This window comes from Rhinoderma darwinii, chromosome 2, assembly GCF_050947455.1.
Source record: "Rhinoderma darwinii isolate aRhiDar2 chromosome 2, aRhiDar2.hap1, whole genome shotgun sequence".
Taxonomy (NCBI): domain Eukaryota; kingdom Metazoa; phylum Chordata; class Amphibia; order Anura; family Rhinodermatidae; genus Rhinoderma; species Rhinoderma darwinii.
Window position 1 is genome coordinate 383,327,752 of NC_134688.1, and position 11,171 is coordinate 383,338,922.

Here is an 11,171-nt window from a genome sequence, read left to right on the forward strand (position 1 = left end):
AGGTGGGTAGTGAATTTCTAGTCGCTACTGGATAGCTGCTAATAAAGTGCAAAAGGCAATTGCAGACCGTAGATTTCGAATATAAATAAAATTATAAATTACAGTTGATTCTTCTGTACACAGGTATCCAGGAAGCTCACTTTTGATTGACTACAATGAATTCTGAATCCCAGTCTAGGATACATTTCATCCAAGTATGTAAGGAAAGTCTTCAATGAGGGTTTGGAGCTCACCCATATTCAAAATATGTCGTCTTTATAACGTAATCATATTCAAAATTACTTGCAAAACTTTGCATGAGTGTAGACAAATTGTTCCTCAAACACAATCATGTATGCATTTTCATATGGGGGGGCCACGTTAGACCCCATTGCTGTACCCTATTTTTGCACAAAATACTGGTCCCCAAAAAGGAATAAATTCTCTTCCGGCACTAGTTTTAACAGTATCATACAAAAGTCCCGTTGGAACGAGTTTCATTTCATACACTCCAAAAATTTTCTTGTGGCATGCAGACCCGTAGAATGTTCAATGTTCACTTATATAAACTGTTTACATTTAAAGGGGATGTCCACGACCAGACAACTGATGACCTATCCATAGGATAGGTCATCAGTATATTAACAGTGGGGGTCCGACACCCAGACCCCGCATCCATCAGCTGCTCTGGCATAATATACATGGTATAGTATGGATGTGACGTAATTTGTACACTCTGACGTGTCGAATAGAAATGAGCGGGAATATCAGATCAGAGGTGTCAAAATTTTATTCAGACATATGGCCAAACATGATAAGATTGAATTTGTTGCTGCCGCTATAGGACGTGCCAGTAGTTTATCAAGACACTTATGTATGTTTGGCAAGGTGTAAAACACCGGGGTAATTGGGAATTGATGAGGAAATAAACTGTATGACTATCAATCACACCCCTGATCAAATACTCCTCCAAAAAGCGGGAGATCTGTGTAGAAATCTGAACACAAGGATAATGATCAACAGGCAAATAAGTATTAATATCAGAAAGTTAAGCATGGGCCTCCTCAAGTTACATTGATCTGTACATGACGACCAGTGGCGTAACTACCGCCGTAGCAGCCGTAGCGGCTGCTATGGGGCCCGCGGCAAGAGGGGGCCCGTGTCGCCCGCCGGCAGGGGCCCCCACCATGGCCGGAGGCTCCGCTAGCTGCCGCTATGGCTGCTACAGCGCGACGCCACTGAACACTACGGCAGAGCAGGGAGGTATCTCCCCGCTCTGCCATTAAACAAAAGACATGTATCCCCTATCCACAGGATAGGGGATACATGTGTGATCGCTGGCATTGATAGGGAGAACGGGGGACTGAAAGTCCCCTGAAGTTCTCCATCACAAACCTCGGACTTCCGGGGTCTGTGTCTGCAGCTCCGTAGAAATGAATGGAGCGCCGGTAGCGCTTGTACGCATGCGTGACCAGCGCTCCTTTCATTTTTATTGAGCTGCGCATACGCCGGAAGTCAGAGGTTAGTCATGGAGAACTTCAGGGGACTTTAGGTCCCCCGTTCTCCCTATCGCTGCCAGCGATCACACATGTATCCCCTATCCTGTGGATTGGGGATACATGTCTTTTGTAGAACACACTGTAGGTCAGATTTTTTTGGGGGTTGGGGCTGCATGGCGTTCCCTACAGGGGGGCCTGTATAGCGTTACCTACAGGGGGGCTGTATAGCGTTACCTACAGGGGGGGCCGTATAGCGTTACCTACAGGGGGACTGTATAGCGTTACCTACAGGGGGGCTGTATGGCGTTACCTACAGGGGGGCTGTATGGTGTTAGCATCATACAGCCCCCTCTGTAGATAACGCCATACAGACCCCTCTGTAGATAACGTCATACAGACCCCCCTGTAGATATTGCCATACAGGGTCCCCCCTGTAGATAACGCCATACAGCCCCCCCTGTAGATAGTGCCATACATCCCCCTGTAGCTAGCGCCATACAGACCCCCCCTGTAGATATCGCCATACAGAGTCCCCCCTGTAGATATCGCCATACAGAGTCCCCCCTGTAGATATCGCCATACAGAGTCCCCCCTGTAGATAACGCCATACAGCCCCCCTGTAGATAGTGCCATACAGCCCCCCTGTAGATAGTGCCATACAGCCCCCCTGTAGATAAAGCCATACAGCCCCCTCTGTAGATATCTACAAAGGGGGCTGTATGGCATTATCTACAGGGGGGACTCTGTATGGCGTTATCTACAGGGGGTCTGTATGGCGTTCTCTACAAGGGGGGCAGTATGGCGTTCTCTACAAGGGGGGCAGTATGGCATTCTCTACAGTGGGGGCTGTATGGCGTTATCTACAGGGGGTGCTGTATGGCGTTATCTACAGGGGGGCTGTATGGCGCTATCTACAGGGGGATGTATGGCGCTATCTACAGAGGGGGCTGTATGGCGTTCTCTACAAGGGCGGCAGTATGGCGTTCTCTACAAGGGGGGTAGTATGGCGTTATCTACAGGGGGGCTGTATGGCGTTATCTACAGGGGGTGCTGTATGGCGTTATCTACAGGGGGGCTGTATGGCGCTATCTACAGGGGGATGTATGGCGCTATCTACAGAGGGGGCTGTATGGCGTTATCTACAGGGGGGCTGTATGGCGTTATCTACAGGGGGGGTTGTATGGCATTATCTACAGGGGGCTGTATGGCGTTATCTACAGGGGGGGCTGTAAAAAAGGCACTATCTACAAGGGGGGGTTGTGTGACACCCAGGGGAGGGGGGGCCCCAGTCAAAAGTTTGCTATGGGGCCCAATCTTTCCTAGTTACGCCCCTGATGACGTCAATAGCCTCACCTTTATCAGCGAGCTTAATGATGAAATTTTTGTAAGGCCTCGTTCACATCAGCGTCGGGTTCCGCTCATGGGTCCTGTTAGACCTTTCCGTCGGAGGACACCACAAAACGGAAGCCATAGCTTTCGTTTGAATTACCATTGATTTCAGTGATAATGCTTCCGTTGCAAATGGTTTCCGTTTGTCTCTTTTCGGTAAGGTTTCCGTTTTCTTAGCTGAAACAATAGCGTAGTCGACTATACTATTGTTTCCACTAAAAAACAGAAACCTTACAGAGTGGTTTACAATCTGACGTCAAAATGTAGAAAATGCACATAAAAAAGCATCAAAAAACGCACTCTTGGGACTTGTCCACACACAACGGAATTGCTGCCGGAAAATTATTGTGTCATTTTCGTTCCGTTGAATAATTCCGTTGAAAAATGCAGGCAAAACGCTGCAGCAGATACGCACCACTTCCTGCGTTATTTACGGCAGAAAATTGTGTGTATTTTGCTGCGTTTTTCACAATGTTAGGCCTCATGCACACGACCGTAGCCATGTGCACGGCCGTGGTTTTCGGGTCGGCCGGCTGCGGGCTGTCAGCCGCAAGCCGCCCGCAAATCCGGGCCATGCACATGGCCGCGGCCATTATTTTCAATGAGCCCGTACCGCAGAACACGGCCGTAATAAGACAGGTCCGTTCTTTATGCGGTGCGGGCTCCCGGGCCATGCACGGACCGTAAAAACTACGGTCGTCTGCATGGCCCCATAGAAATGAATGGGGCCGCAATTCTCTTGTGGATTTTCGGGGGAATTGCGGCCGCAAAAGCACGTTCGTGTGCATAGGGCCTTAGGAGATGGAGACATCTCCTCTGAAAAACGCACCAATTCTGGCCATTTTCCACAGCAGGGATTCACATGCTGCGGTCAAAAAAATACGCACATTTGTTAAATCTCATCCACTATGCTGCTACTGTATTCTGCTGTGTTTTTTCCGTCCGAAATTACGTCCGGAAAAACGCAGCAATTCTGCAGCGTGTTGACGAGCCCTAAGTGTGGATTTTACCTGCGGAATTACCTGCGTTTATCTGCGTTTTTGATGAGGATTTTCTGCATCAAATTACGCAATGTGTGCATGTAGCCTAAGGGTGGCAATAATTTTTTACATAGTATGTTTGAAAAAAGACATACACTACCGTTCAAAAGTTTGGGGTCACCCAGTCAATTTTGTGTTTTCCATGAAAACTCACACTTATATTTATCAAATGAGTTGCAAAATGACTAGAAAATATAGTCAAGACATTGACAAGGTTAGAAATAATGATTTTTATTTGAAATAATAATTTTCTCCTTCAAACTTTGCTTTCGTCAAAGAATGCTCCATTTGCAGCAATTACAGCATTGCAGACCTTTGGCATTCTAGCTGTTAATTTGCTGAGGTAATCGGGAGAAATTTCACCCCATGCTTCCAGAAGCCCCTCCCACAAGTTGGATTGGCTTGATGGGCACTTATTGCGTACCATACGGTCAAGCTGCTCCCACAACAGCTCTATGGGGTTGAGATCTGGTGACTGCGCTGGCCACTCCATTAAAGATAGAATACCAGCTGCCAGCTTCTTCCCTAAATAGTTCTTGCATAATTTGGAGGTGTGCTTTGGGTCATTGTCCTGTTGTAGGATGAAATTGGCTCCAATCAAGCGCTGTCCACAGGGTATGGCATGGCGTTTCAAAATGGAGTGATAGCCTTCCTTATTCAAAATCCCTTTTACCTTGTACAAATCTCCCACTTTACCAGCACCAAAGCAACCCCAGACCATCACATTACCTCCACCATGCTTGACAGATGGCGTCAGGCACTCTTCCAGCATCTTTTCAGTTGTTCTGCGTCTCACAAATGTTCTTCTGTGTGATCCAAACACCTCAAACTTCGATTCGTCTGTCCATAACACTTTTTTCCAATCTTCCTCTATACAATGTCTGTGTGCTTTTGCCCATATTAATCTTTTCCTTTTATTAGCCAGTCTCAGATATGGCTTTTTCTTTGCCACTCTGCCCTGAAGGCCAGCATCCCGGAGTTGCCTCTTCACTGTAGACGTTGACACTGGCGTTTTGCGGGTACTATTTAATGAAGCTGCCAGTTGAGGACCTGTGAGGCGTCTATTTCTCAAACTAGAGACTCTAATGTACTTGTCTTGTTGCTCAGTTGTGCAGTGGGGCCTCCCACTTCTCTTTCTACTCTGGTTAGAGCCTGTTTGTGCTGTCCTCTGAAGGGGGTAGTACACACCGTTGTAGGAAATCTTCAGTTTCTTGGCAATTTCTCGCATGGAATAGCCTTCATTTCTAAGAACAAGAATAGACTGTTGAGTTTCACATGTAAGCTCCCTTTTTCTAGCCATTTTGAGAGTTTAATCGAACCCACAAATGTATTGCTCCGGATTCTCAACTAGCTCAAAGGAAGGTCAGTTTTATAGCTCCTCTAAACAGCAAAACTGTTTACAGCGGTGCTAACATAATTGCACAAGGGGTTTCAAGTGTTTTCTAATCATCCATTAGCCTTCTAACACAGTTAGCAAACACAATGTACCATTAGAACACTGGAGTGATGGTTGCTGGAAATGGGCCTCTATACACCTATGTAGATATTGCATTAAAAAACAGAAGTTTGCAGCTAGAATACTCATTTAACACATTAACAATGTATAGAGTGTATTTCTGATTAATTTAATGTTATCTTCATTGAAAAAAACTGGGCTTTTCTTGCAAAAATAAGGACATTTCTAAGTGACCCTAAACTTTTGAACGGTAGTGTACGTCCATCAAGTTCAACCAAGGGATGGGAGAAAGGTAATTCATGTGAGTAAACTATAGAACTTGTTTTACCCCTATTGATACAAAGGAAGGTTTAGAAAAATAAATAAAAAATACCCATAAGGCATTAACTAATCTGCCCTAAAAAGAAAAAATGTCCTTCCTGATCCCAAGTGTCGATCCGACTGGATCAACATTAAAGAGGCTCTGTCACCACATTATAAGTGCCACATCTCCTACATAATGTGATTGGCGCTGTAATGTAGATAACAACAGTGTATTTTATTTTGAAAAACTATCAATTTTGAGCAAGTTATGCACAATTTTAGATTTATGTTAATTCGTTTCTTAATAGACAACTGGGTGTGTTTTTACTTTTTTACCAATTGGGCGTTGTAAAGAGAAGTGTATGACGCTGACCAATCAGTGACCAATGAGCGTCATACACTTCTCTCCATTCATTTTTAGCAGTACTCGCAACACAGCGTGATCTCGCGAGATCACGCTGTGCAGTCACATACTCCCATATTAACTTTACCTAAGTGTCTTGGGAGTGAATATACATCACCTCCAGCCAGGACGCAATGTCTATTCACACTCCCGACACTTCGGTAAAGTTTCTTGGGGACTTATTCACACAGCACAGCGTGATCTCGCGATATCACGCTGTGCTGTCATTCACAGAAACTTTACCGAAGTGTCGGGAGTGTGAATAGACACTGCGTCCTGGCTGGCGGTGATGTCTATTCACTCCCAAGACACTTCGGTAAAGTTAATATGGGAGTATGTAACTGCACAGCATGATCTCGCGAGATCACGCTGTTTTGCGAGTACTGCTAAAAATGAATGGAGAGAAGTGTATGATCCTGATTGGTCACTGATTGGTCAGCGTCATACACTTCTCTTTACAACGCCCAGTTGGTAAAAAAGTGAAAACACGCCCAGTTGTCTATTAAGAAACTAATTAGCATAAATCTAAAATTGTGCATAACTTGCTCAAAATTGATTGTTTTTCAAAATAAAAACCACTGCTGTTATCTACATTACAGCGCCAATCACATTGTATAGGCGATAGGGCACTTATAATGTGGTGACAGAGCCTCTTTAAACAAGAATTCTATACATTGACATATTTTTTTGTTTTAAGAAATGATCTAAGCATTTTTTAAAGTCATCTACTGTTTCTTCTGTGACTAGCTCCTGCGCAATGCGGATCATCATAGGGCATTCTCGGCGGCTGCCCAGGGCCCGAGGCTCCCGGGGGGCCCATGGCCGCCCAAAGAACAATGGAGTTTTGTATCATTTTGCCGCTATTTTGCTGCGAATCACGGCAAAAAAAACAAAAATGAAACTACATTGTGTATGTCCTGCAAAAGGACCTTCAGACATAAGGTCACATGACCTCATCTCTGAAGTTCTTACTACTGTTTAGAGACCTGCTGGTCACATGACCGCAGGACCTTGACCAGCAGAAAAATTCCACAGAGAAGACTGAGGCGAGCTGCTATGTAAGTATAAGGTGATGGATTTGTTTAAGGGGTCTGTATTTAGGGGGACTGTATTTAGGGGGTCTGGTGTGGGGTCTGTATTTAGGGGGCCTGGTTTGGGGACTGTATTTAGCTTTGATGTCTGTATTAGTTTAAGGGGTCTGTATTTAGGGGGACTGTATTTAGGGTGTCTGGTCTGGGGTCTGTATCAGTTTAAGGGGTTTAGGGTCTGTGTATTTAGAGGTCTGTGTTAGTTTAAGGGGTCTGGGGGTCAGTATTTAGGAGGTCTGTGTTAGTTTGAGGTCTGAGGTCTGTATTTAGGGGTTCTGGGGTCTGTATTAGTTTATAGGGTCTATTTAGGGGGCCTGTTCTAGGGTCTGTATTAGTTTAGGGGGCTTTATTTAGGGGTCTGTATTTAGGGGTCTGATCTAGGGTCTGTATTAGATTAGGGGGTCAGGACTGGGGTCTGTATTACTTAAGGGAGTCAGGTCTGGGGTCATTATAAGTGTAGGGGTCAGGTCTGGGATCTGTATTTAGCGGGTCTGTATTAGTTTATGGGGTCTATATTTAGGGGTCTGTATTAGTTTAGGGGGTTTTATTTAGGGGTCTGTATTAGTTTGGGGGGTCTGGGCTGGGGTCTGTATTAAGGGAGTAAGGTCTGGGTTCATTATTAGTGTAGGGGTCAGGTCTGGGGTCTATTTAGGGGTCTGGTCTGAGGTCTGTATTTATTTAAGGTGCTTGTTCTGGGGTCTGTATTTGTTTAGGGGGTCTGGTCTGGGGACTGCAATAGTTTAGAAGGTCTGGGTCCGTATGTATTCTATGATCTAGTCTGGGGTCCAAATTTATTAGTCTGAGTAAAAGGGGTTGTCCAGGCACATTGATAGGTCATCAGTATAAAAAAAACGGTCTGTGCATGGACAACCCCTTTAATGTATGTGCCTGGGCCTTGGTGTCTAAATTTTTGTGTTTCTATAGAGGCTGGAAATGTCTGCAGAAGTGATGGCCAAAGATGTCTCATCAGGAGAAGTTACCATAACGGTCTGCGTCAGATGGAGAAGAAAAGAAAACGGCTCCCATCAGAGAAGACGTCACTTGTGAGTCACTGGATCTATAGGGCATCTGTCACCTCTCCTGACATGTCTGTTGTAGGTAATCCTTGTATTCTACATATCTTTGTGTACCCAGGACTAATAGACAAATGCGTGTTACCATTCCCATTGTCAAGAGGATGTGTCCCTACACAGTGTGATACTGTCAGCGATGGTTGGAGACTGTCAGTATGAGGGAACACAGCCCTCTGACAACGGGAATCGTAACAACCATTTGTCAATGCACGCACAGAAAGGTGGTGTTCACTATAGACACGGCAGAGAGGCGATGGGGAAGGGGGGCCTAAGTTTGTGGAACAGCCCAGGGTCTATGGCAGGGGTCTCAAACTCGGCCGGGTAAGTGGGCCGCATATAGAAAAAATGGGAAGTTGACGGGCCGCATTACTTTAAAATTTGATGCTATACAAAGTTATTGTTAATCAATTAGTTATTTGAACTACTATAACACTATATTACTATAATAAAAATAATACTACATTACTATAATAATAGCGCTAGGTTTAAAATTTGAGATATTTCTCCACGTGCTTATTTCAACAATCCAGCTTTCCAGTTTAAGTGTCGCTAAATGCAGTCCAGCGGCTCAGTTAGTACACATGTCAAGATTGGGCAGCCCCTTTTTAGATAGTGCCGCAGTGCCCTCTGTAGATGCTGCCGCAGTGCCCTCTGTAGATGCTGCCGCAGTACCTTCTGTGGATGCTGCCGCAGTGCCCTCTGTGGATGCTGCCGCAGTGCCCTCTGTGGATAATGCAACACACCCCTAGATAAGGCCACAGTGCCCTCTGTAGATAAGGCCACAGTGCCCTCTGTAGATAAGGCCACAGTTCCCTCTGTAGATAAGGCCACAGTGCCCTCTGTAGATAAGGCCACAGTGCCCTTTGTAGATAAGGCCACAGTGCCCTCTGTAGATAAGGCCACAGTGCCCTCTGTAGATAAGGCCACAGTGCCCTCTGTAGATAAGGCCACAGTGCCCTCTGTAGATAAGGCCGCAGTGCCCTCTGTAGATGCTGCCGCAGTGCCCTCTGTAGATGCTGCCGCAGTACCTTCTGTGGATGCTGCCGCAGTGCCCTCTGTGGATGCTGCCGCAGTGCCCTCTGTGGATAATGCAACACACCCCTAGATAAGGCCACAGTGCCCTCTGTAGATAAGGCCACAGTGCCCTCTGTAGATAAGGCCACAGTTCCCTCTGTAGATAAGGCCACAGTGCCCTCTGTAGATAAGGCCACAGTGCCCTTTGTAGATAAGGCCACAGTGCCCTCTGTAGATAAGGCCACAGTGCCCTCTGTAGATAAGGCCACAGTGCCCTCTGTAGATAAGGCCACAGTGCCCTCTGTAGATAAGGCCACAGTGCCCTCTGTAGATAAGGCCACAGTGCCCTCTGTAGATAAGGCCACAGTGCCCTCTGTAGATAATGCAACACACCCCTAGATAATGCCAGTGTCCTCTTCAGATACTGCCACACACCCACTTGTAGATAATGCCACAGTGCCCTCTGTAGAGGCTGCCACAGTGCCCTCTGTAGAGGCTGCCACAGTACCATCTGTAGAGGCTGCCACAGTGCCCTCTGTAGAGGCTGCCACAGTGCCCTCTGTAGAGGCTGCCACAGTGCCCTTTGTAGAGGCTGCCAAAGTGCCCTCTGTAGAGGCTGCCAAAGTGCCCTCTGTAGAGGCTGCCCCAGTGCCCTCTGTAGAGGCTGCCCCAGTGCCCTCTGTAGAGGCTGCCCCTGTGCCCTCTGTAGAGGCTGCCCCAGTGCCCTCTGTACAGGCTGCCCCAGTGCCCTCTGTAGAGGCTGCCACAGTGATGTCAGGGGCTCGCCCAGAGCTGGAGTCCCGGAGCAGAGTCGCTTCTGGCACTCTGCCTGGGATTCCAGCTCTGCTCCTGACATCACTGTCCATATATGGACAGAGATGTCAGAGGCAACCCCAGAGCTGGAGTCCCAGGCAGAGCGCTAGTAGGCTCTTCCTGGGACTCCAGCTGTGCTCCTGACATCACTGGGACTCCTGCTCTGGGGAAGCCCCTGACACCATTGTCGATGTATGGACAGCTATGTCAGAGGCTTCCCCAGAGTCCCGGAGCAGAGCCGATAATAGCGCTCTGCCCGGGACTCCGCTCTGGGGAAGACCCTGACACACTGTCCATATATGGGCAGCGATGTCAGGGAATTCCACAGAGTCCCGGAGCAGAGCCTGTACTATGATGCATGCAGGTTGTTGGTACCCAGATGCATAACTTTACATTTATCTACATTAAACCTCATTTGCCAAGTGGATGCCCAAACACTCAGTGCGTCCAAATCAGCCTGTAATTCATGAACATCTTCCATAGACTGAACTATATTACATATTTTGGTGTCATCTGCAAAATAGAAATAGCGCTATTAATCCCATCCTCTATGTCATTAATAAATAAGTTGAATAATAGTGGTCCCAGCACTGAACCCTGGGGTACACCACTTATTACCGGGGACCATTCAGAGAAGGAATCATTGACCACAACTCTCTCGATACGGTCCTTGAGCCAATTTTTAATCTAATTTTGACCCATATGATTTTAAAAGAATACACTTTATTTTCTTAAAATAAAGAAACACTTTTGTAGGAATGATGTCTGTTAAATAAATAGGCAATTTTCTGTAACATTTTTGAGGAGCCTTATGGTTTATTTTATGTATGGTTTATTTTATATGATTGTTTTTTCTTGAGGGGGGGGGGGGGGGGTGACAATAAGTACTTGAGAAAGTAACATCATGGGAAAGACAACGGAGAGGCCACAACTGTAGTATGTGCATTAGTCCTGTAGTTGACAGGGTTATTACAGGTTTTAAGATTTTATGAACAGGTGGATTTTGAGGATGCCTTTGAAAGTCTGAAGGGTAAGCGAGTCCTATACAGGTCTGTCTGTATCTCTATAGAACATTATAGCTCATACTTGTCAGCTGTAAATCTCCTGGAAAAAG